Source organism: Tamandua tetradactyla, chromosome 10 (assembly GCF_023851605.1).
Source record: "Tamandua tetradactyla isolate mTamTet1 chromosome 10, mTamTet1.pri, whole genome shotgun sequence".
NCBI lineage: Eukaryota > Metazoa > Chordata > Mammalia > Pilosa > Myrmecophagidae > Tamandua > Tamandua tetradactyla.
This window is the reverse complement of record NC_135336.1, coordinates 30,691,598-30,718,834: the sequence shown is the minus strand read 5'-3', so window position 1 is coordinate 30,718,834 and position 27,237 is coordinate 30,691,598. Positions and strand designations below refer to the sequence as shown.

Below are 27,237 nucleotides of genomic sequence, written 5' to 3'. Positions count from 1 at the left end.
CCTAGTCCAGCCGTATGTAACCATTAATCTAATTATATCGATAAATTTATTCATATTTCTATTTTATATAAATGGAATCATACACTATGTATTACTTCGCTTCTCTTTTCCCTCACTTAGCATAATGTTTTTAAAATTACTGTTTTTTCTTTTAAGAGAGATTGTAGGTTTACAGATAGGTCATATACCCCCCTATTGTTGCATTAGTGTGGTACTGTAACTATAGTCCACAGTTTATATTAGGTATATGTTTGCATATACTACCTTATTGTTGACACCTTGTATTAGTGTCATACATTTGTTTTAAAAGTACATTTTTATAATTGTACTATTAACCACAGTCCATTATCCACAAAAGGGTATATTGTATTATATAGTCCCATGCTTTATCTTCTAATTTTCCTTCTAGTAATGTACATGACCTAAAACTTCCCTTTTCAATTATATTCAACAACATAATTCAGTGCTCATAATAATGTGCTATTACCACCGCTATTAATTTCCAAACATTTACAATCAACCTAACTAGAAATTCTGCACAAATTAAGCACCAGCTCCCATTTCTCTACCCTGATTCTATCCCCTGGTAACCTATATTCTAGATTCTAGCTCTATGAGTTTGCCTATTATAATTACTTCATATCAGTGAGATCATACAATATTTGTCCTTTTTCAGTCTGTCTCATTTCATACAACATAATGCTCTCAAGGTCTATCCATGTTACATGCATGAGGATTTCTTTCCTTCTTATAGCTGTATAATAATCCATCATATGTATTTATCACATTTTATTTATCCATTCATTGGTTGATGGACACTTGGGTTGCTTCCATCTGTTGGCAATTATGAATAATGCCACTATGAACATTGGTGTGAAAATGTCATTTCGAGTCCCTGCTTTCCATTTTTTGAATTATGTATACAGCAGTGGGTTTGCCAGATTATGTGGCAATTCTATACTTTGCTTCCTGAGGAAATTCAGAGTGCCCTTGACAGTGGCTACACTATTTTATATTCCTACCAGCAATGATCAAATGTTCCAATTTCTCCACAACCTATCCAACACTTGTAGTTTTCTGCTTTTTTAAATAGTGTCCAATCTACTAGGTGTACAAATATGTCATTGTGGTTTTGATTTACATTTCCCTAATAGATAATGATGTTGAGCATCTTTTCATGTGTTTTTTAGCCATTTGTATCTCCTCTTTGGAAAAATGTCTATTCAAGACTTTTGTCCATTTTTTCATTGGGTTGTCTTTTTATTGTTGAGTTATAGGATTTCTTTATATACTCTGGACATTAGACTTTTATGGGCTATGTGGTTTCCAAATATTTTTTCCAACTGAGTAGGTTCCCTTTTCACTTTCTTGATTAAATCGTTTGTAGCACAAAAGTTTTTAATTTTGAGGGGGTCCCAATTATCTATTGTTTCCTTTCATTGCTTGTTCTTTGAGTGTAAAGTCGAAGAAATCCTTGACTATGACAACATCTTGAAGATGTTCCCTACATTTTTTTCTAAGAGTTTTATGCTCCTGGCTCTTATATTTAGGTCTTTGATCCACTTTAAATTTTTATATAAGGTGTGCGATAAGGGTCCTCTTTCATTCTTTTGCATTTGGATATCCGGTTCTCCCAGCACCCTTTGTTAGAGAGACTATTCTGTATCAGCTGAGTGGACTTAGCAGCTTTGTCAAATATCAATTGGCCAAAGATGTGATGGTCTATTTCTGAATTCTCAATTCAATTCCATTGGTCAACATATCTATCTTTATGCGAGTACCATGCTATGTTTACCACTTAGATTTGTAATGTGCTTTAAAGTAAGGAAGTGTAAGTCCTCCAACTATGCTCTTCATTTTCAAGATGTTTTTGGCTATTAGGACCCCTTACCCTTCCAAATAAATTGATAATTAGCTTTTTTATTTCGTCAAAGTAGGCTGTTGGAATTTTGATTAGGATTGCATTGAATCCATAAATCAATTTGGGTAGAACTGATATCTTAACAATAATTAATCTTCCAATACAGAATGTCCTTCCATTTATTTAAGTGTTCTTTCATTTCTCTTAGCAATGTTTTCTAGTTTTCTGTTTACAAGTCCTTTACATCCTTGATTAAATTTATTCCTAGATATTTGATTCATTTAGTTGCTATTATAAATGGAATTTCTTTTCTTGATTTCTTCCTCAGATTGTGCATTACTGGTGTATAGAAACATTACTGATTTTTCCATGTTGACCCTATATCCCACCGCTGCTGAACTCATTTATTAGCCCTAGTAGCTTTATGGTATATTTTCCTGGACTTCCTGTACATATGGATCATGTCATCAGCAAATAGTGAAGACTTTACTTCTTCCTTTCTAATTTTGATGACTTTATTTCTTTCTCTTGTCTAACTGCTCTAGCTAAAACTTCTAGTACAATGTGGAATTAATGGCAACAATAGGCATCCTTGTCTTTTTCCAGATCTTAGAGGGAACGCTTTCAATCTTTCACCCTGGTGCACAATCCTGCCTGTGGTTATTTAATATACACTCTTTAGGATGTTGGGACGTTTTCCTCTGATTTCTCTCTTTCTCCGTGTTCTTATCAAGAAAGGATCCTGAATTTTGTCAAATGCTTTTTCTATATCTATCAAGATGATTTGTGGGATTTTCCCCATTGATTTGTCAATGTGGTGTATTATATTAATTGATTTTCTTGTGTGGAACTACTTTTGCATACCTGGGATAAAGCCCATTTGATCATGGTGTATAATTATTTTAATGTGCTGTCGAATTCCATTTGCAAGTATTTTGTTGAGGATTTTTGCATCTGTATTCATTAGAGAAATTGGTCTGTAATTTTCCTTCTTGTATCTTTATCTGGCGTTGGTTTTAGGGTTAGGAAAAAAGACAAATGACTTCATAGATGAATTAAGTAGTGTTCTCTCCTCTCCAATCTTTTGGAAGAGTTTCACTAGGATTGGTATTGATGTTTCTTGGAATGCTTGATAGAATTCACCTGTGAATCCATCTGATTCTGGCCTTTTCTTTTTTGAGAGATTTTTGATAACTGATTCAAACTCTTTAGTTGTAATTTGTCTGTTGAGGTCTTCTCTTTCTTCTGGAGTCAGCATAGGTTGTGCTTATGTTTCTAGAAATTTGCACATTTTATCTAAGTTGTCTACTTTGTGGGCATTCAGTTTTTCATGGAATCCTTTTATGATCTTTTTTATTTCTGTGTGGTCAGTAGTAATGCCCCACCCATTTCTGATTTTATTTATTTGCCCTTTTTTCTCTGTCAGTCTAGCTAAGGGTTTGTCAACTTCATTGATCTTTTCAAAGAACCAGTTTTCATTTTTTTTTAATTATCTCTATTGTTTTTTATTCTCAATTTCATTCATTTCTGCTCTAATCTTTGGTATTTCTTTCCTTCTTCTTGCTTGGTGATTAGTTTGCTGTTCTTTTTCTAGCTCCTCCAGGTGTGCAGTTAGGTCTTTGATTTTAGCTCCTCCTTCTTTTTAAATATAGGCATTTAAGACTATAAGTTTCCCTCTCAGAACCTCCTTTACTGCATCCCATAAGTTTTGATATGCTGTTTTCTTATTTTTATTCATCTCATGGTATTTACTGTTTTTTCTTGCAATTTATTCTTTGGCCCACTAATTGTTTAAGAATATGTCATTGAACCTCCATTTATGTTAGTTTTCCTGTTCTCTCCCTGTTATTGATTTCCAGGTTCATTCAATTATGGTCGGAGAAATGGCTCTGTATAATTTCAATCTTTTAAAATTTATTGATTTTTTAGTGACCCAACATGTGGTCTATCCTGTAGAATGAGCCATGAGCACTTGAGAAAAAAGTATATTCTGCTGTTTGGGAGTGCAATGCTCAGTATATGTCCATTAAGCCTGGTTCATTTATCATAGTATTCAAGTTCTCTGTTTCCTTATTGATCCTCTGTCTAGATGTTCTATCTATTGGTGAGAGTGATGTATTGAAATCTCTAGCTGTTATGTTGAGATGTCTATTTTTTCCTTCAGCTTTGCCAAAATTTGCCTCATGTATTTTGGGGCACTGTGGATAAATGCATACATATTTATGATTGTTATTTCTTCTTAGTGGGTTGCCACTTCTATTAATATGTAGTGCCCTGCTTTGTCTCCTGTAACAATTTTGCATTTAAAGTCTATTGTGTCAGATATTAGTATAGCTACCTCAGCTCTTTTTTGGTTACTGTTTGCGTGGAATATCTTTTTCCAAGCTTTCACCTGCAACTTATTTATGCCCTTGGGTCTAAGGTGAGGGTCTTATAGATAGCACATAGATGAATCATACTTTCAAATCCATTCTGCCAACCTCTGTCTTTTGATTGAGGGGAGGGGAGGGTACTTCATTAACATTCAAAGCTGTTATTGTAAAGGCAGTACTTCCTTTAACCATTTTATTCTTTGGTTTTAATGTGTCATATCTTATTTTTTTCTCTTTTTGCCCTTTTGTTTACCCTTAATGACAATCTTGACTTCCCTTCTCCAGGTTTCTTTCTCCTGTCTTTTCCTTTCAGCCTGCAGAACTCCCTTTAATATTTCTTCTAGGGCTGGTCTCTTGAGGACAGACTCTCTCAGTTTGTATTTATCTGTGAATATTTTACTCCCCCTCTTATTTATTTATTTATTTATTTTTGGCATGGGCAGGCACCAGGAATTGAACCCAGGTCTCCAGCATGGCAGGCAAGAACTCTGCCACTGTATCACCATTGCCTGCCCCTCCCCCTCATTTTTGAAGGATGGTTTTGCTGGATAAAGAATTCTTGGCTGGCAATTTTTCTCTCTCAATACCTTAAATATATCACAGCACTACAGTCTCACCGCCTTGGTTTTTTTTCACATGGGCAGACACCAGGAATCGAACCTGGGTCCTCTGGCATGGCAGGCGAGCACTCTGCCTGCTGAGCCACAGTGGCCTGCCATCTCCTTGTTTTTTGATGAGACATCAGCACTTAATCTTATTACAGTACCTTGTATGTAATGAATCACTTTTCTCTTGCTGCTTTCAGAATTCTCTCTTTATCTTTGGCATTTGACATTCTGATTAGTATGAGTCTCTGAATAGGCTTATTAGCATATATTCGGTTTGGAGTACATTGCACTTCTTGGACATGTATATTTATGTCTTTCATAAGTGTTGGGAAATTTTGGCAATTATTTCCTCAAATGTTCTTTTTGCCCCTTTTCCGTCTCTTTTTCTGGGACACCCATGAACCATGTGTTTTATGTTTTCATTCAAGTCCTTGGGACTTTGCTGAATTATTTTCATTCTTTTCTATTTGTTCTTCTGTCTGTAAGATTTTGACTATCCTATCTTCTAGTTTATGGATTCTTTCTTCTACCTGTTCAAATCTGTAGTTGTGTATCTCTGTACATTTTTCTTTCCCTCTTTTTTTTTTACATAGGCAGGCACAAAAATTGAACCCGGGTCCTCTGGCATGGCAAGTGAGAACTCTGCCACTGACCCACTGCAGCCCACCCTATACATTTTTAATGTATTTTTAATCTCTTCTATGGTAACTTTCTTTCCTATAATTTCTTTTATGGTGCTTTCATACCTTCAAGGTCTTTATATTCTCATCCAGTGTCTTCTTACTATCCTTATCCCTTTAGTCATATTTTCCTTCATCTTCTTGGGTTAATTTAGGAAACTTGTTTGAACATCATTGATTAGTTGTTTCAAATTCTGTGTTTCCTCTGAAGTTGTAATTTATTCCTTTGACTGGGCCATATCTTCCTAGCTCTTAGTATGGCTTATAATTTTTTTTCTGATGTCTAGATATCTGATTATCTTGATAAATTTACACCTAAGGTTAGTTTCTCTTACCTAGAATTTTATTGTTGATTGACTTTGTGTTAAAGCTTTTCTTCTACATTTGATTCAGCCTGTTCTAGACCTTTAGAATTGCCTATATTTAGCTGATTAGATTTTTTCAGCTCTTCCTCATCTGATTCTTGCCCGGGGTATGTAGTACATTTTTTCAAATTACACTATTTATCCAATTGTTTCACTCCCAGGGGAAAACTTTCCTCTGCTCTTTCTCCAAGAATCTTCATCCGTTTTACTTGTTTTTGTTTTGCCACTACAGGTTTTTATGTCTATTTGTTGTTGTTGCTTTTAACTCTCCATTTTTTTAAAAAAATTCTTTAGCTGCCTTTACCTGGAGTCAAATTCTGGGAAGAGGGTCACCCCAGAAGGACTTTCCCAAGTCAGTATTTCACAGCTAAAGCAGGGCCAGGGGCTCAAGACAGGGCACAGACTAGTTCCAAAGAGCTCTGGGAAGATGGTCAGGAAAGATGCCAAAAAGCTTTTTTGGTAGCTCCCCAAAGCTGCACTTTCATGCTCTACCCAGAAGATGGTGCTCTTCTGTAAACTTTTCCCTGCAGTCCTAAGGAGGCCCTGCATCTTTGACTTTCACCAGCTTTACCTTGTCAGTGGAAAAGTTGAAACAGTAGCTCAGCAGTTCCTGTTTAGGGTGGGCTAAAATCATAGGTCAAAACTGGGACCCAGTAATCACAATTTGACAATCAAAAACCATGATCAGTACTCTGCCACACCTTTCCTCCCCAATTGTTTGAGAAGGGGACTTCCATGTCACTCTCTTTCTGCAGCAGCCAGCCAGAAACCAGACCAAGGCTTCTGGCCTCAAGAATGGGAGCTGGGCACCAGCAGTCACTGCGTACACTTACTCACAGTTCTATACTGCAGTGTCTCAGCCTCTTCATTGTACACTTACTCACAGTTCTATACCATAGTGTCTCAGCCTCTTCATCCCACTCTTCCTTGGATGCTGTTCAGTACTCTCCTGGCCTCTGGGGCCCCAGGTCATTTCTGCCTGCTCACTGCCTGTTTTTGGAGGAGATTTGAGTACTGCAGCTCCTACTCTGCTATCATCCCCAGAACTCCTAGAAAACAGTGGGCATGGCTCCAAAATCCCAAAGCTATGGGTGTCTCCTCCATAGATCACGCAGGACTCAGAAACTGAATTTTAAATCTATATGGACATATTTACAAGTTTGTCCAGGAGATTCTGTTTTTCCTAGAAGCTGAACGTTTAACATAAAACAATTAATATTAGATATATTTTGGAAAAAATACTTTTATAGAGAGAGCCTGTGTAGACAGCAATAGAAAGGGTATATTAACCTCAAATTTGGGGATAAGGCAGTGTCCAGAGGAAAACAATTATTTTTAAATTATATTTGTAGCTGATTAATGTCCAGTATCATCTTTTATCCTTCACTCTAGCAACAGCCCTCTCTGTCTGTTTTGAGACATACACACACATTTCTATTATATGTGTACCTTGATTGGTTAAAAGTAACAGAAACCAACTTAAAGGGCTTATAAAAGAGATAAAAGAAAGGAAACTAGAAATTTCATAAAATTAAGAAGAAGTTGATCAAGCAAACCTATGGAAACCAAGGTAAGTCTGTGAAACTCAAAAACAAGAATTCATAACTTTCTTTCTGAAGTCCTGTATTTAAAATATGAGAGAAAATGAGAGGGGAGAGAGAGACAGAGGGAGAGAGGATGAGTGAGAATGAATCTGATTGGTTTTGCTTGGGTCAGAGAGTTACCATGGGAACAATAATATCTGACGGGGGAAGGATGAGGTCATATGATTTAGACATATTGTCGGGGGCCACATCTGTGAATGTAGTGAGGGGCCAATAGACTGAGAACAAGTTCCCTACATATAAACTGCTATGTCCACTACAGGAGAACTATTCAGATCCGGAGAGACTTACCTTAAATGTGATGGACCACTAACATTTCTCTTTAGCTATTTTTGCTTTGTCCTATATGGCATGTTATTATTAGTGGTAGGGATTCCTCACTGATGGCTCTAAGTCACAGGAAGCAATAACTACACAGATGACTGATGCTGTGAATTTCTATAACTAAAAAACAAAGGGGCAAATCTGCACACCTAGAGATGACAGGTATTGGGTTTTCACTGTCTTCCTAAATTTTAACTCTGGAAGAGAAATACTATCTGTCATAATTTGATGTGATATAGTTTTGCTTGAACCTTTTTTTTTTAGTTATGAAAACTTGTGAGATTACTTTCTGCAGAATAATTGGGATATAATGGTGTAAAATAAATGAGATTTATATTTTTTATCATAGGAATGCTATTCCTTGACATGAGTCATCTCCTTTTGAATGTTCTTGAATTAATTCCAGCAATAATCACCATATTTATCTATTTTTAGTAAATTGGCACTTTCTAAAATATTGAGCTGTTGTTGTCACATGCACTAGTTTGCTCTAAATGTAGAATTTTGCTAATTAGCCTTGCATCCATTATTTGTAATCCCAGTTCCAACCACTACTCAAAAAGGTTATTTTTAAATGAAAATGTAAAAGAATTTAATATCTAGCCATTAATCACTATATAAAAGAACCAGATGAAGAAAAGAAAAAGAAATGAGATGATCTTCAAAGGTTGAGCAAACTTCAGGATTTGACTGATTTTCTAAGTAGTCTGAGAATTTCTTAGCACAACTAGCCTAAGAGCTAGACTAGACTAGGCGTTCTTGGAATGTACATTAGTTTCCACTCTTACTTTGCTTTGGGTCAGAAAATTTCTCTGTCTGGAATATAGGCTGAAAAGTAAAAGCTCCTTTTAATAGTCAAACTAGATCCTATGACCACTGTTTCCACAGGATGTGTTGTTCCACAGTACTTTTCAAACTCCAATAGAGGCTATTGTCTCTATGATTTAGAAATTAATAAGGATCATCTTTAAAAAGCTCCAAATGCTCAATTCCAACTTACAGAAGAGAGAGGTGATGGGGGAAAACTTGTTAATTCATGGTACAAAAAAATAGGTGCTTTATAAAAAAAAAAAAATGAAAGCTTGTCTCCTTAAAGAGAAAATTTCCAGTTTCCAAATAATTAACTTGCGGTTAAATTTCCAGGTACATGTTATGTTTGAGGGTAGTCTGCTTTGGCTATCTAGTCTCCCACAAGATGGGAGGGGGTGGTTAGGCATTGAGTATATTTGGATTGGACATTGCATTTCAAAGTCTCTTCCCTTTAAATCAATGAACAAAGTGGTGCCAGATTTGAAAAGAAGAAAGGAGTAGTGAGACTTTATCAATTATTTATCATAAACTCCCATCATACCTTCTTTGTGAAGGCATGTAAAGAATATTTCTTCCAAATCTGCATTTTATTGGATTCAAATTCCTAAAAATCTTTGAGATTTTCAGAAGGGAAGGGAGAATGATATTATCTCACTTAAAAAAAAAATTGATTCTTTCTTTAGGTAAGGATGACTTAGGTGCTTGATTTATTCAAACTTTTTTCTGAAGGGTACCATTTATAGTCACTCTTAAATCTTGCATCAGAAGGACTTTTGCACTCCAGTGAAATAGTTGGAAATTCCAGGCTGGTATTTAGTATTTGTTTGAATAGAAGTTTCATGCTAATCCTCTTACTACAGTGTTTCTCTTGGCTTTGAATGTGTCTTTGGGAAGAAAGCATCACCTTGCGTGATAGCTGTCATAACTGAGCCAAATTTGTCTCCTATATTGGATAGATAGTTAACTGGAAAACTGTATAGAAAAGTCAGAGAATAAGACAGTTTCTTGCATATTCTTTCTTCCATCTTGAGCATACCTTACACCTCTGGAGGAAAACCAGTATAGAGGAGTAAATGAAGAGTTCTATAATTGAAAAGGGAGAAGAAGGCTACAGTTACTAAATAGAATTATCAGTTTAAAAGTGAGTTATAACCCTCTAGTAAAAATTGTCATGGGAATATTAATGGCCACAGATGTCTCAGCCCCTCATTTTTGAATGTCATCTGGAAGATGCAACAAGTCCAGCAACTTCCAGCCTGGAATCTCCAACTGGTCTCTCCCTTCTCTTTCGGTTCTGTTGAACTTCAATTATTGCTTCTTTTTCTCTTATCTATCTAAATTTCATGTTTATAAATGACTCCAGTATTAAGATTAAGAGCCATTCTCATTGAAGTGGGCCACACTTTATCTGAAGTAACCTCATCAAAAAGTCCTACTTACAATGCATTCACACCCCCAGGAATGGATTAAGTTTAAGAACATGGTTTCTGGAGGTTACACACAGCTCCAAACTACAATGCCCTAAGAAATCTATTGTATTTAATGAATTAATTTCTCTTCTGTGCATCTAGGCTTTATGTACCATCCTTGAGAGAATTGAGAAAAAAGTTGGTCAAATAATTTTTTGTGTACTATGCTCCCAATGAGAAATGCCTAGTGAGAAAGCCTGGATAGTTGGTCACCTAAATTTCCTTCTAAATTCCCTTATTTCAGCATCACTTGTGCACACTGCTTGCTGGTTAATCTTACATTTTATTTCCCTTTTCTCAATATCTCAGTAGTCTTTCATTATTTATAAGATTAATTCTAATTTATTAATTTATTATTTTTTTAATACTCCTCAAAATACTGTACCAATCTCCCAATATTTCCTTATCTCTTACTGTTTCTGCTATAATGAAACTTGTGAATTAAAAAATTTAGTCTCTTTGGGTGGCTATTTCCTACTATGTAAAACAAAATTTTGAACTAAGTAATCTCTCAGGATTTCCATATTTTAACCTAACAGGATCTATAGCAAAGCTCCTTCTCTTATTGGGCATTCTTTCCCAGTCAGACTCTGTTTGAATTTAAGCATTAGTTTCCATGAGCTTTTGCTTATTGTCATTCCCACTACTTGGAAAATCATGCCTAGTTGAATCCCACCCATCATCTAAGGCCTGAATCAAGATCATCTTATTTGTGAAGGCTTTCCAGACTGTGAATTCTTCCCCTCTTAGATCTTCTGTGGCAATTAGTACCTGTGCCATTTTTTGGCATTCATTAAACAGAACCTCATTTAATTATCTATTTACATTTCTATGTACTTAATTTCCCCAACTAGTTTGCAAATGTCTTGAAGGTAAGTTATCCAGTTCAGTCACTGGCTTCAGACACGCATTGATTGATATCTACTCTGTAAAAGCTCTGTATTAGGCTCTAAGTATTAGGGGCTATATTAGACAAATAGAAAGTTCAGTAGACTTCCAGAAGAACAAATGGAGCTATCGTTCCTGAATTTTCTGGGAAATTTGACACCATCAAACATGCCTTCCCTCTTGACTCTCTTTGCTTTCTTTGTTTCCACACCAATTTTGCTGGTTTTCCCCTCTTACATTTTTGATTACATGTCTTCTTTTTTTCTTGGTCGTTCTTTTTCTATCAATCTCATAAAAGTTGTTGTTACCTAGGCCTTTGTCCTAGCATTTGTATCCAATATAAGCTTCTTGAATAATCTAATCCATATCCATACCTCTTACATAAACTAATAGTTCTCAAATTCTCAACGTTCTCTAGCCAAACCTACTTCCTGGGTTCTGGAGCTATGTATCAAACTGTCCACTGGAAATCTTTTCCCAATGACCCACTTGAGTCCCAATCTCAACATATATTATAGTAAGTCATTATCCTTTGTTCCCAAATCTTTCCCACTTTTTCATCCAGTCCTCTAATTCATAAATGGGATACTTGATTCTTACCCCCCAAACTTGCCCTTTCCAAATCTTCATTTTATCATTAGATTCTACTACTTTCCCCCTAGTTTCTATAAATATGGAAACACAAATTTCTCATTCTTCCTTTTCTTTCACACCCAGCCTCAAAAATATGTCTTGACTCTGTCCATTCCGCTCTATTTCTACTGTCATCTCTAATCCAGTCACTTCTGATGGAGACCAGTGTTGTAGCCTTCCTTTCTACTCTTGCTTCTTCTACTCTCAACCCTTTACAATCTCATACACAGCTAAAACCACTCAGATGAGAATTTTACTAAAGTGGTGACTATTGGTTGCTTTAGCAAAGAATGGTCATCATTTTGTAGAGAAATACTTTAACTGGGACAGAAAAAATAGCCATATTTGACATTATAAACTTCTTATGATCTGGGTTAAGAATGAGTAATCAGTTTAAAATATACACTTGCACTCTTCTTATCCTATTATTCTGCTTATTAAGCCCTCTCCCGATATGCAAAACTGATGTCTTCCAAGGATCCTGTTAAGGTTTGGTATCTTTCCTCTTTGGTAAGGTGTGACTTGTAGTTGCATGTACACGCTTTCTCTCTTTTCTCACTCTCTTTAATTTCTAGTTAGAAAAAAATATGATCTACAATGTTTAGGTTTCTCCCTGTCCCCAATCCCCTTGCTTGTACTATAGAGGTATCCATCTGTCTGATGCTGTACCTATCCCCAAATCAACAACAAAAGGAAAGATACTAACAGGTTTTCCTACAGAGAAACAAAGGAACAAATGGCCAGGTAGTTACTGACTTACAAACATCTAACCTACATCTCTTACATGCAAAAATATGTTGCCTTTTGTATTGTGGAGCTGAGAAGGAATGGGCTCATCTTTGATATTCTGGAGAGGGAAAACTCTTCTCCAATTCAGGCTGTTCCCTTTTTAAGAATAATTTGAAGATTTGGGAAGGGGTAAGAATGACCCATGGGATCATTAGGTAAATAAGTCGGCTTTTTAAATTAGTTAATTATTTTTTAAACTTTTTAAATTAAAATACGTATAAACAAAAAAGCAATAGATTTCCAAGTATTTACAAGTAGTATTTACAAGTAGTTATACAACAGTTTCTAAAGTTTGGTAAGGGTTATAGCTCCACGGTTTTTCATTTTTCCTTCTAGCTGCTCCAAGACATTGGAGAACAAAAGAAATATTAATATATTGACTCAGAAGTCATATCATTTGTTAAATCCTATCTTCTCTGTTATATTCTTCTTACTTCTTTTTTTCTTTTTTGTGAAAAATAACATATATACAAAAAGGCAATAAATTTCAAAGTACATTGCAACAATTAGTTGTAGAACAGATTTCAGAGTTTGGTATGGATTACAATTCCACAATTTTAGGTTTTTGTTTCTAACTGCTTTAAGGTACTGGAGACTAAAAGAAATATCAATATACTTATTCAGCACTCATATTCATTTGCTAAACCTGAACTTCTCTGTATAACCCCACCATCACCTTTGCTCTTTCTTTCACTCTTTAGGGGTATTTAGGCTATGGCCATTCTTACTTTTTCATGTTGGAAGAGGCTGTTAATAATATAGGATAGGGAGATGGAACCAGTTGATGTTTTGGAAAGGCTGGCCCCTCTGCATTTCAGGACTTATCTTGTACAGGGACCAATCTGGAGGTTGTAGGTTTCTAGTGCATGGAAGCTTTGTAGAATTTTATAATATGCCCTAGGTATTCTTTAGGATTGGCAGGAATGGTTTTGGTTGGAGTTTGGCAAGTTGAGATAGTGGCAATGTCGAACTAAAGCTTGCATAAGAGTGACCTCTGAGTAGCCTCTCAACTCTATTTGAACTCTCTCAGCCACTCATAGCTTATTTGTTACAATTCTTTTCCCCCTTTTGGTCAGGATGGCATTGTCGATCCCACAGTGTGAGGGCCAGACTCATCCCTGGGGGTCATCTCCCACGCTGCCAGGGAGACTTTCACCCCTGGATGTCATGTCTCATGTGTGGGGGAGGGCAATGGTTTCACTTACAGAGGTGGGTTTAGAGAGAGAAAGTAGGTCTCCTTTAATTAAAGCTAAGTAACCAACAGGTTATATATACTTTTGTGGTCTAGATAGCGAACTTAAACAACCTTTTTAGATTAATTTCTTCAGGAAGTGACGTTCTAAGTTTCAAACTACTAACTTGCAAAGCAAAATTTAGAAACACATCTCATTTATAGGTTGGTATAGTGCTCACTACAAAATGAACTCGGGAAGGACTGAGAAGAATATTACTTTCCTATTTAGGGAATGGATGAACATAAGGCAAGATAAAGAAACCGACTTCAGCTGAAAAAATGAGTCACTTTTCTCTGTTGTACATTTTTTATTTCAGTAATTATGTAGGAGGTGAAGATACATGAGTAGTTTGGAGAGCTAAGGACATAGATGAGAATGGCAAGTATTCAATATTGGAGAGTTTGGTTTGGTGGATTATGGTGGATGCCTAAAAGATCTGCCAGCTGTAACCATTTCTTTAGAATTCATTTTCTATCCCATACATACTTTTGCTTCCACTTTCCACAGATTTTTTTCCAATAAGCTATTTTCTCAACGAAACTCTTGAAAGGGTGGAAAACTCTTTCCCCATCAATGCTCTGGATAGTTCAATTAGTGCATGTACTCAGAGGTACTATGGTGTTTGGTCTCTCTAAATTTTAAGTTGCCAATCATTTTATGGATATTCTATAAATAGCCAGCAAATTAGGTTATGCTGATTAAACCAAAGTTTAGCCACATTAAAATAGATTAGTGTGTAACAAAATCTTCTAAACTCTTCCATTCATATGAGTTTTATTACTTCTTAACATTAACTGGTGCTATTTCCTGCATCTGAATTGTTCTTTCCTCCATTCTGGCCAAATCATATTCTGCAACTAATTTCTGAATGTGCATATTCCTAAATATTCTAAATTTGTAAAGTTAGCATTTATGTTTTATCAAAGGATAGGATTCTTTTACAAATTAAGACTAGAGATTATTTTTCTTTTTTCCACCTCTTGACTCTCACTCATCTTATTTTTCAGTTTGTCTTTTTGATTAAGATTACTTCTTAAAGACAATTTTGTTCTCAAATATTATTTGGAAGCCTTTTATGCCTTCAGTCAACATTTATTAACCATCCACTCTGAACCAGGATCTATGCTGAGTACTAGAAATATATTTTTAAATAAAAGAAACACTCTCTACCTTCAATTAGCTTACAGTGTAGTGTGGCAGACTTGTGTGCCAATGGAAAAGTCTGTGTTCTACAATGTGTTTCTATATTATTTTATTCTCAGGTGTATTTTCCTAATTGTTCAAGGATGTTTCCTTATATAGAAACAAGCTAGTATGTCTTCTTGAGTACAGTAGATGGGACTATACAACTTGCTTTAGAGGCTTAGAGGGTGAGTTTTATGAATAAGAGCACATTCATAGATATTAAGATGTAAATACCACATTCCATATTCCACAAGGTTATTAAGGATCAAATTCATTAATATATATAAAATGCCTACAACTGTGCCTGGTATACAGTAAGCACTTAGTATTAGTTATTACTTATTATAGTTGCTATTGTTGATGATCATAATGATGATTTTGTGTCTATGTTAAGTGAATCATATCCCTAAATGTCTTTTGGTAGAAATACTTAAAGTACCACTTTTTGTTTTTTGGGTTGTGTGTGTGTGTATGTGTGTATGTATATGTACTGTCTGAAATTTAATGACCATACAACTGGTTAACTTAAAAATGAAATATTGATGTCACTTACAAACTGTGCACATTCTGCACTCACAATACTCTTTAGGGCAAATATACATCAGTCCTTGGAGTCTGGAATGCAGAGACATAATTAATGTACCTTATAGATGTGGCCAATACAGTAAGAATTGGAAATTTGAACTTCTAAATTCACACTTAGAAGCTAGAGAGGGCCATCACTTATCACTTCCTGCTGGCCAGGATGTGGGCATCTCAAAACCTAGACTCAGCTACTTTGCATTATAAGGGAATGATTGCAAAGATACAAAGGCAATTATGAATTATCCTCAGTGCTGGTAGTATCCAGGGTTCAGTGGCTGTAATGCCTGTGGACCCATGTCCTAAGCAGTAAATGGTCTCACCTTGACTGTATTTCTAGGGCCCTGCTTTCTTTGGTTCCTACTTAAAAAAAATTGCCATAATTATTCATTTAATTATGTATATAGTATATCAGTGCATATGGATCTATCTTTTTCCTTTTCTTTATTGTAGTAAAATACACATAACATAAAACACGCAAGAACTGTTATTTGAGCTTGGTTTTCTAGCCTTCCCGTCAATAATGTGAGCACTGATATTATCCTCATCCAGTGCCGTGTCTACTACTTGCCACTATGAATCTGACTGATGCAACCTTGCACCCAGAAATCATTCCTAATATTTTTCATCTGGATTATGGCATTAGCCTTTGGATCTTTGCACTAGCTGGTCTCTCTACCTGGACTGCTTTGTTCTAATGCATTCTCATGGCTTGATCCCTTACTTCTTCTGGGATCAGTTCAGACCCCATCTGAGTAACTCTCATCTAAAAGTCTCTCTTTCAATACCCTATATAAAACAGCACCCCAGCCCGTATACTGCCCATGCCCCCTTTTATTTTCTTTGATTTTTCTCCCTATCTCTTTATCTACTCAAGATACTGATTTTTATCATTTTCTTGCACTTCTAATATGTAAGCTGTATGGGGTTTCCATGGCTCTTTTACTCACTAATATTTTCTGGCACCTGGTACAATGTTTGGCTCATATTAGATGCTCAATAAATATTTGCTGAATGAATGCAATGTGCAGCAGCTAATGAACCCATTCCACCTTCCTCCCTGTCTTCCCTGATTTTTGTCCCTTAATCTTGACCAGCAGCATCCCACCTATTTCTTTCAGTCTAGCATCATTCTAACATATGTGATGCTGTGAATTTCCAAAAAGTAATGAAAGAGAAATTTAGTCCTGCCTACTACAACAATATGCTTATTTATTTCTCCTTTTACATTTTAATTGTTTAAATATTTGGGGAGGATTTTCCTGCTGTGGTAAATTTATACTCATTAAATTGTCAAATGTAGCTGTATTATTTATTTATTTGTTGCAGGCGCCGTAAGGGGGAATAGTTGCTTTTGCTGCTGGCACCATCTGGCCTTGACTGATTATTGTATTTTACCTGATAGTCTTTGGACAGGACTATCAGGGTGATGAATGTGCAAGAGAGGGAGGAGTTCAAACATTGGTTGAGAAAGAATAACAAACCTGTAGCAATAAGTCAGACACCATGTGGCATTCTAAGCACTGAATGAGAGACAACATCCATTTGCACATCCTACTTGCATTCCAGGTTAATCTTCAAGGAGTCTACACGGCAAAAACATTCTAAGATAAAAATAGCAAGATCTTTTGGAAAAGATTTAAGTTGAAAAGCAAAAAGGAAAATTCTTTATGGTTACTGAGTGTGCTGATTCCACATGTAGCAGCTAGAATTCTGTGTATCTTTTCTCAGCATCAATGCCTTATAAACAAATATTTAACAAATATAAATCTTTTCAAGGTGTTCCAAGCCCAAACTAAGAGAAAATTTTGTTTTTAGGAATTGAAGAATATAATGCATAATGGCAAATGTCATGATTTTAGGAACTGGGCTATGTAATTATAAGCTGATCTCGAATCAAAATTCAAGCTCCCTGGCATTCTTGGAGGCTGATCTTCATCAGAAGCTTGATTTCAGACAGAAGCAGAAGACAGTTCTGCTGCTATAGGGAACCTTCAGCAGATTTGGCTCCATCTTGCAGTCTTGTGACGCAAGGGAGGAAACTATTATCCAATCTTTCAACTTTCCTTAATGAGAAGCAGCTTTAAGGTACATGTCTGGTCTCTTTATTGTTTGAGAATCAATAGATCAGCTACCTCTTTCTTTGTACTTCAGTTAGAAGGCATCTTAGAAGTGACCTTATTTAACAGTCATTCATGCATTTATTAAAGAACTATTTATTGAGTACCTTCTATGAGGGAAAGGAAGTATACTAAATATATGAAAAAGATATGGTCTCCTCTGCAGGATGCATTGATCCCTCTTCATGATATCTTTGGTTAGAGTTCAGCCTTTGATGGAATATTTCCAAGCTTTCACATGCAGTTGCTATTCATTTACCACAACTGTCCCCCAAATGAGAAAAAGCAGCTTAACCTCATCTAAAAGGGTAGTGAAGCACCCAGAAAACTTTGTTTACCTTTCATCATTCCAAAAGTCAGATGTAGAGATCAAAGTAAAATCCTTTAAAGTCTAAACAGGTAATTTAATGAATTCTTCCACCTTCATCTTTTTGTATTGACCTCCCTCAAATTTTTTCTGTCCTCATCATACCTGGCCTAACAAAGACTAACAATTCTTGAGGGTTTAATTTGGGTATAAGATAATAGTCAATTATCACTTATTGGAACTTTGCTTTAATAATAATTTTTTAAAATTAACATCAGACTAACTTTTAACATTTAAAATATGCTACTTAAAGCAAAGCATATTGGATTATGTGTTTTTATAAGACTATCTTTAAACTGTGTTTTGAGACTTCTAATATTTTTTCACTGTCAGGGTCCAGAAACTCAGGGCCAAGGGTAAATCAGCCTTAGATAAACAGATTGCCTGGCCTAGGCCACCAATCTGTCCAACATTTGTGACCTATAAAGATTTTTTCCTGCAAACAGCTTGGCCTATGCCAACTATTTATATGACAGTGGAAACTTCCAAAGCTATCATTTCACAGGCTTGCTTTGCTTATACAACTGATCACTGCTATACTGGGAAATATATATTTTTTTGCTATTTATTGGATCCAAGGATGGCTCAACTAGCCAATGCTTTTTGGCCAGGGACAGAGTTTGCAGGAGAAGACCTCAAGGTTATATCATTTAAGCTTTGCATAGTGTGCCTTCGTGATGATGTAGGGGAGGACTTAAGATTTTCTTACAGCTGGGGATTCAGGGGGATTCTAATGAGAGAGGTAAACTTTCAAATCATTATGAAGAAATGGAAGACAGTAGAAATAAGCTGAGTCAAGGATAGTGAGTCTCTTCAGGTATCCTGAATTAAGTATAAGCCCTAAGAAATATTTGCAATGCCCTAGACTAGTAGAGTGCCACTCCTTACAGAAAAGAAATAATTAGGGATGATCCCAAACATGAGAAACCTCTTCACTGAGACTCATTTGCATTTTTGTGCCATTTTCTGCATCAGAGGACCTCTTTTCACCCTGTTTTATGTTACAAAGCAACCAACTTGTATTTCCTGAACCCCTACTTGGATCTAACTCTGTCAGGTACTGTGGGATATAGTGTGATTAAGGAGTAGAGCATGTAAACTCCATCATTAGAGAAGGAAAAGAAAGTTAATGTTTAAGAACTATGTATAAACTGAGGAAAATAACAAAACAGGGCAGTCTACAATTAAAGGATACAGGAGCTGTGAGAGATTAATAAGGGTGCACTGGATGAGGCAAGGGATCCTGCAGGTTTTAAAGATGAGGAAGACTTTGTGTGTTCAAGATGAGGAAAGAGGATAAGGGATTGCAGCTAAGTGGGATGACACAGGGCATGCTCACAGGGCCTTGAGGGGACCCGTCTGAAAAAAGTAAAGCATGTTTGATGGTAAAAATTAGCAGGAGAAATGGATGTGTAGGATGAGGCCTCAACAAAGAGATTTGACCCCCTATGGTAAGAAATTGTGTGCCATTAGTAGTTAGCTAAGGGAGCAAAATGATGAAAGAACTATTTGTGGCACATATGCATGCAAGATTAGATGGGGAGACTAGAGTCAGGGAGTTAGAAGATTATTATTTTCAAAAATCATAGATGAGGAAATGGAATACTGGGATGGGGTATTCCTATTTGTAATTGAGATGTAAAGCTAATTAAAGATCTTTTGAAGAAAAATGGACTGTTTTCAGTGTCTATGGAACATGAAGAAAAGTCTCTAGCAATAGATGTGACCTGTGACCCTTCCAATTTGGTTAATGAGGTTACATATGGTATAGGCAATTTTACAAGGGAAATCATGAGCAGCAGTCCTTGTTCAGGCCATTACTCTGGGCCCTTCTGCAGATCCTTTTTTAGTGTTGGCAGGCACTGGGAATCAAACCCGGCTCTCCAACATAGCAGGTGAGAACTCTGCCTGCTGAGCCACCATGGCCTGCCCTGCATTCCATTTTCATTTCCCTAATCCTTTGACTCCTAGCTCTATATCCCATACTTAGCTCCTGCTTCTTACTCCTTCAAGTGTACCCTATAAGACATTCCTCTTGGCCTCTAAGATTGGGAATCCTCTGCCCACTGGGCTCTCAGTTCTGTTCTCTTTACTAGCCTTGGCCACCATCTCTAGCATTAAATTCCATTTCACATCCACTGTACACTGCAAGGCAGGCTAATCCCTCTGACTTGCCCTGTAGGAGGAGAAATTGTTTTAGGTTCTGTGTTAATTAGGTTCAGGTGTCAACTTGGCCAGGTGAAGGTACCAGTTGCTGTGGACATGAGGCAATGGTACATGAACCTCATCTGTTGCTCATTACATCTGCAGTCAGCTAAGAGGTGTGCCTGCGGTAATGAATGATGTTTGATTTAATTGGCTGGTGCTTAAATGAGATACCTCATCTCAGCACTCACAGCTCAGCCCAAGCCTTTGAAGATGCAGAAAGGAATCACCCTGGGGATAGTTGTTGGAACCCGAGGCCTGGAAAGAAGGACAGCAGAGATCACCCTGTGCCTTCCCACATAAGGAAGAACCTCAGTTGAAAATTAGCTGCCTTTCCTCTGAAGAACTATACATTAACTAAATAAATCCCCTTTTATTGAAAGCCAATCCGTCTCTGTTGTGTTGCATTCTGGCAGATAGCAAACTAGAACAGATTTGGTACCTGAGAAGTGGGGTGCTGCTGCAGTCTGCAAATGCAAGATATGTTGGAATGGTTTTTTGGATGGGTAAGGGGAAGATTTTGGAGGAACTGAGAAGAGAATGATGGAGAAATCCTGGAGTGCTCGAAGAGACTGTTGGTGTAAACGGAATCACTGCCAATCTAGACAAAAGGGGACACAAAAGGGGCAAATTGGAGTCTGCAGAGTGAGAACAATGAAAGTTCGGGTCTGAAGCCAAGAAACCTCAGGTGGACCAAGAAATGCCTTCTGGTAGAGAATGCATTTCCAAAACAGGGGGAAGAAAGGTAGGCCGCCACTTCTGACAAAGCTTAATGGTAAATGTCAGAAGTTTTTGAAAATTAGGTCCAGGAGAGTGGACCCAATTGTATACATGGAGAGGGTGAGTTTGCCCTGAAGGGCAAAGGATGAGTCTCCCACCTTAGTGGGAGTGGAAGAGTCATGCAGCCTCAGGCCTTGGGAAAGGTACAATACGCTCCTTGGGGACTGGGGAGAGCCTGGCTGCCACCACATAGAGGGGTTGAGCATGTGCCCCAGAAATGGCAGAGAGCCCAGGTGTGTGGCCCCAATGCCTGGAGAGGGTGGAGCCAAGAAAAAGGTGGTCTCCTCAGTGTCCCCCAAGGCTGATTCGGAAAGAGGCGGGCCACTGATAGGGCCTTGGAAAGGGTAGGACTGCCACTTTCTAAAGCTGAAGGATAAATGACTTTCAGACTTTGAAATCCAATGGTGTTTGCCCTGCAGGTTTTCCTTCCAATTACGTCTTATGGATCCTGTGACTGTCCCTCGTCTGCATATTGGCACCAGATGGCTTGTTTTGAGATTTATAGGTCCAAAACAGCTAGAAGAGAATTTGCGCAACTTTAATATCGTTTAAGGTGATGCATATAGTTGCCAATTGGAGGAGCTTTGAGGTGGAAAGGAAATACAGACCAAAGAATTTGACATTGAATGGAAGAAGAGAAATGAAACTGTAGTAAAAGGGTGCTATTTTTCAAGCTAGGGAGCACCCTGTGTTAAAAAAGAGGGAAAAATAGATAAGGAAGGAAGAAGGAAATGCTAAAGGAGGAAATAAATGAGCCATTAAGGAAGAGATGGGTTCAAATTCTCAGATTTCAAGAGGACTCCTTGTGGAGAAATGATATCACTTTGAAACAGAAAGGAAAGAGAAGAGGATGAGAAATTTGTTGAATAAGTAATCCTGTCAAAATTATGAATCCTCCCTTCTTGCTTAGTGAAGAACTTTCAGCTGCTAGAGTAAAAATAGGGAAAGAAAATCTTCAGAGGAAAGTATTAAGCAATAAGAGTGAATTAAGCAGCATTTTCCAAGTCATTTATGGATTATCTGATTCAGCATCATTTGGAGTAGCTTTTAAAAATGAAGATTTCTGGAGGAGAGACTTCATTTTACAAGTCCTCAGATAATTCTTATGCACGCAAATATCCAGGAACCAGTGCCTTATTGGCAGATACAGTAATCTCGAAAACACTACATAATTTAGAAATAAAACAGGAAGCTACAACATCTCTAATCCTTTGGTCATTTTACCCTTCAAATCCCTCACAATGCTCCATTCGCCAGTTAAATTTCCATGGGAAAGAGAGTGAAACTTACTCCAGCATACACTGGTTTAAGCTCCTGGTAATGTGCATAATACCTGAGAGAGCATTAAGGTGTATTTATTTATAACCAAGTGCAAATCTCAATACTCATCATGTACACACATGAAGTCTAGACAATGATGTAAACCATTTATTTTTCCCACTCAATTACCTCTCAGCCCATTAAAAGTTTGCTTCAGATAGGCATCTGGGATTTCCCTTTTCTCTCTGGGCTCCCTTTCTCTTCTCTTTCACTCCACCCCCATTTTCTATACCTTTGCCTGCCCTCTCCACCCCAGATTCATCCTAGACCATAGTTAGGATGGTTCTGTGTATCATCCTAGGTTCTGTCCTGGAAGGAGAGCATTAGAACCTTCAGACATTTGGTCATTAGGGCTTTCAAAGCTGAACATATATCAACACATGTTTGCTCCCTAACCTTGACCAGCTCTCATGGCACAACTTTGATATTGTTATGCTTTAACAAAGTATGTACTTCTTAATCTGGACTTTCTCTTCATAAACAGTAGAGGAAAGAAAATATTGGTGGAAGAAAGTAAAATCCAATTCTACCACACAGGGATACCTTATTTTATTTGGAATGATGTACCTGAAGGCCTTCAGTAAGGAAAGCATAAGCATTAGAAGAGGCATCCTGTGACTTGTAGCATTATGAGCTTGCTGCTGTGAAGTCTCTGCCTTTCCCACAAACAGCACACACACACCAACATGCAACAAGTGCATACCTCTTACTCTGAAAAAAAAATTAGATTTATGCTTGAAAATATCTCAGTTTTTGTTGGTTGTGGGTTTTGTTTGGTGGGGAAAAATTTACTACTAGTTACCCAGTGTGAGAGGGACCTGTTTCTCAGAGTGGAATGCCAGAAGATTGAGTTTGACTCTGTCATCAAGAGCAAACATATCTTAAACTCATTCTGTATGTGAATATGTATATTTTTCTTTTCTCTCTCTCTGCATTCCAATTTATTTACCAACACAGAAATGGGAGGCTTTAGTTTTTTTTATTTTCTTTTACTGATAAACATCTCAAAAGAGTGTAATAACTTTCTCCATTTTTATTTGGCTCATGCTTTCTTAAACACATGTACTTTGTCCCCCTTTTCCTCCACCATGCACACTGTTTTAAAATTGCTCTCTGAGGTCTCTAGTGGCTTCTTCATTTCAATTTCCAAAGACCCTTTCTCGGCCTCCACTTAACATTTTCTGTGCATTTGACTCTGCTGTTCCTCTCCTCCTGGTTTTTATTATGGCCCTTTTGAATTCTTATTCTGCTAAGCTGGCCTTCACTGGATCAACTTTTCCCTCTGTCTTCAAAATATAGAAATTCTCCAGGACAAGTGCTTAGTCTCTCTGATCTTTTATCTCTACATTTCTTTATTAGAAGTCTCTTCCATCTTCGTAGCTTTAACCATCACCTTTCTATACATGTTGTCAGGATTATATTTCTTGTACAAAAATGCCTCTAATCTCTTCCTAGATGACTCAAGTTGGATTTTCTCCTTCCAGATGTCATTGTTGAACCTGAATTTGTCATTATTCTCCAAAATCTACCTTCTCTTTTGAATTCCCCTTTTTCTGTCAATTATTCTTCCCGTATCAGTGATCATGCTCTCACTTGAATTTCTAAAGCACATGTTAGCTGTACCACTTTCTTAAGTCATAGTGTATGCTATTTTTTTGCTTATTTAATTCTTTGATTTTATTTCTTGTTAATATAGCTAGATGGCAAATATACTGAGGGCAGGAATTAATGTTCTACATCTTTGCATTCCTGATTTCTCTTTGTGATTTTACTGTTGATATCTCAACTGAGTTGCTAATGCTTTGCGTATCTTTCTCATTGTTGCCATTTTTTAAGGGTTGATAGATTTTTATGAAAATTACTGGATATGAAGACTTTATTGTGGTTCAGTCCACCAACATAAGACAAAATGGCAACTAATGCGTTTACTGATAGGGTATTGTCAGTAACTAATTATTAACAGTGAATTCTGTACAATTTTATAAATGTGTTTGCTCTGAATGTGTTCTGTTAATCAGAATCTTGGAAAGAGAAAAAAGTGAGAAGTTGAAGGATCTAGAATTAGATTAGGCTAAACAGTCACCCAAAGAAGAGGTAAGGCTAAGCTAAAAATCCAAGACTGGATTTCTATACCTCATTTGGAATAATGCTGATATCAGGGAATATACACTTTCTTATCTCTTTTTTTTTTATTTTTATTTTTTTTATTTTTTTATTAACGGAAAGAAAAAAAAAAGAAATTAACACAACATTTAGAAATCATACCATTCTACATATGCACTCAGTAATTCTTAACATCATCACATAGATGCATGATCATTGTTTCTTAGTACATTTGCATCGGTTTAGAGGAACTAGCAACACAACAGAAAAAGATATAAAATGTTAATATAAAGAAAAGAAATAAAAGTAGTAATAATAGTAAAAAACAACAACAACAAACAAACCAACAAGCAAACAAAAACAAAAAAAAACCCTATAGCTCAGATGCAGCTTCATTCAGTATTTTAACATGATTACTTTACAATTAGGTATTATTGTGCTGTCCATTTTTGAGTTTTTGTATCTAGTCCTGTTGCACAGTCTGTATCCCTTCAGCTTCAATTACCCATTGTCTTACCCTGTTTCTAACTCCTGCTGAACTCTGTTACCAATGACATATTTCAAGTTTATTCTCGAATGTCCGTTCACATCAGTGGGACCATACAGTATTTGTCCTTTAGTTTTTGGCTGGATTCACTCAGCATAATATTCTCTAGGTCCATCCATGTTATTACGTGGTTCATAAGTTTATCTTGTCTTAAAGCTGCATAATATTCCATCGTATGTATATACCACAGTTTGTTTAGCCACTCTTCTGTTGATGGAGATTTTGGCTGTTTCCATCTCTTTGCAATTGTAAATAATGCTGCTATAAACATTGGTGTGCAAATGTCCGTTTGTGTCTTTGCCCTTAAGTCCTTTGAGTAGATACCTAGCAATGGTATTGCTGGGTCGTATGGCAATTCTATATTCAGCTTTTTGAGGAACCGCCAAACTGCCTTCCACAGTGGTTGCACCCTTTGACATTCCCACCAACAGTGGATAAGTGTGCCTCTTTCTCCACATCCTTATGGGGGTAGGTTTTTCAGTGTCATGGGAAGCTTGAAAAAGCTTTGAGGAATGGTGTCAATTTTTTACTCTGTGTTTTAAACTGTTAGTTCACCAAGGTACCCACTATGTCCTAAATTCTTGTTTCTTCCAGGACTAAATTTACAAAAGCTCAGCATTAATGAACTAGAAAGGACTTAATCATCTAGATCAAACCCCTTGTTTAGAGGTGTGCTACCTCCTGCCTAATCCTGGTTGTATGGTAGATTCTCCAGCTGTGCTGATGGCCCCATTTTCATATGCTCTGCGCCTTATCTGTTTACTCTTTGAAATTCCAGCTGTGTACTGGTCCCAAAGCCTTGATAATTCCATCAAAATATGCTTTGCTGTTATATTAAAACTAACATTGTGTCTTGTTTGTGTCTAATGGATTTTCTGATGAAAAAGCAGATTCATTTCTCACTTTTCAGACACTAAACATTTGAAATTTAAACATCAGTCCTCAGGAATATTTTCTAAAATATATGGAAAAAAGAAGGGAGGAAATGCTCTCCATCTCTGCTCTGTCCACCCCTCTCCACTGTATATAGGCAATTATGCATTACTTGTGAGATAGGATAATTCTGGTCTTAAGACCAAAAAACACTCAATTCAGATCACCCACTGATAAGAAGGTTTCTGTTCTGGTGTAAAATGGTTCATATTTTAAGTATTCTACTGTCTTCAGTTTATCAGTTGGCTGCTGTATGCATAAAATACAATTGCTGCTCAGAATAAAGTCTAAATGATTCATGTATTGACGATTATTTTCATTTTCAGTGTGACCTTAAGCAAGTCACATATTTGTCCACTTAAATATTTACAGTAGATGGTACAACAAATCACAATGGTTTATCTCAAAAGTTCTTCTCTAGAGAAAGATACTTAGGAACTACAAGCTATCCTTACTGAAGAGCCCAGCTTTTCCCAGGAAGATCTCAGAAAATGAAAATCAAATCGAATACTCCTTCAGCACATCTCTTTTACAGTCCTTTTTTAAGAACCCTATTTTATTTGAACATTATGTTCCTGAGTCAGAAGGGTGCTTCAGCAAAGTCTGCCTTCCTGGGGGCGAAAGCAGTCTCACACGGTCATACTTTCAGAAAGGCAAGCAGCTACTGCTGAACACTGACTGGACAAAAGATATGTTATTTTTCCCCCTCAAGCCAAAAATTGCTCAAATTGCTTGAAAAAGAAACATAATATGATGTTTATCTCTGTTTACAGATGTTTAACCAGTGCCCTTTCAGAGGGTCATATGCTGACAAGCAGCATTGTGGTAATTATATTCATTGCTGCAAAGAACAGATGTGTAAATTGGTGGTTTCTTGGGGAAAAATAAAACCAAGTCCATTTTCCAGAAATGTACACAGTGCAGTGCAGCTGTAATATTCGGTACGTAGGTCTCTTCCATGTCTATAATTTGATGTAGTTATGTTGAAAGAATGTGGGTATTCAGTGGGGCATCTTGAGGGGAAGTATAGGGGCACCTAGAAAAATGATTCAGGTGGTTTGGTGTGTGTTTTAGTTTCCCAGGCTACTCAGTTAAATACCATGCAGTGATCTGACTTAAACAATGGGAATTAGTTTCCTCACAGTTTTGAGGCCAAGAGAATGTCCAAATCAAGGTATCATCATGGCGGATGATACCCATGGCATCATGGGGATGCTTTCTCCCTACTCTGGGGCTGGCTGCCATGTCACATGGCAGTGTACGTGGAAGCATCTCAGAGTCTCTCCCTTTTCTTCTGGGTCCCTTTGAAGTTCAGCTTCTAGTTCCTCTCTCGGTGGCTTTCTCCACCCCTCCAACACCCCCCCCCCCCACTCTCTCTCTCTGTGAATTTCATTCTCTTACAAGGGACTCCAATAATAGAATAACAGGAATGAGACCCACCCTGGGCTACACCTTAA

General features: G+C 36.9%; 1 protein-coding gene across 1 annotated transcript in view; it reads left to right on the top strand.

Annotated features, from left to right (window-relative positions):
• The window catches only part of GAP43 (growth associated protein 43), a 101,179-nt gene that overhangs the window by 9,558 nt on the left and 64,384 nt on the right, over positions 1-27,237 (top strand). The gene's annotated exons all lie outside the window — the stretch shown is intronic.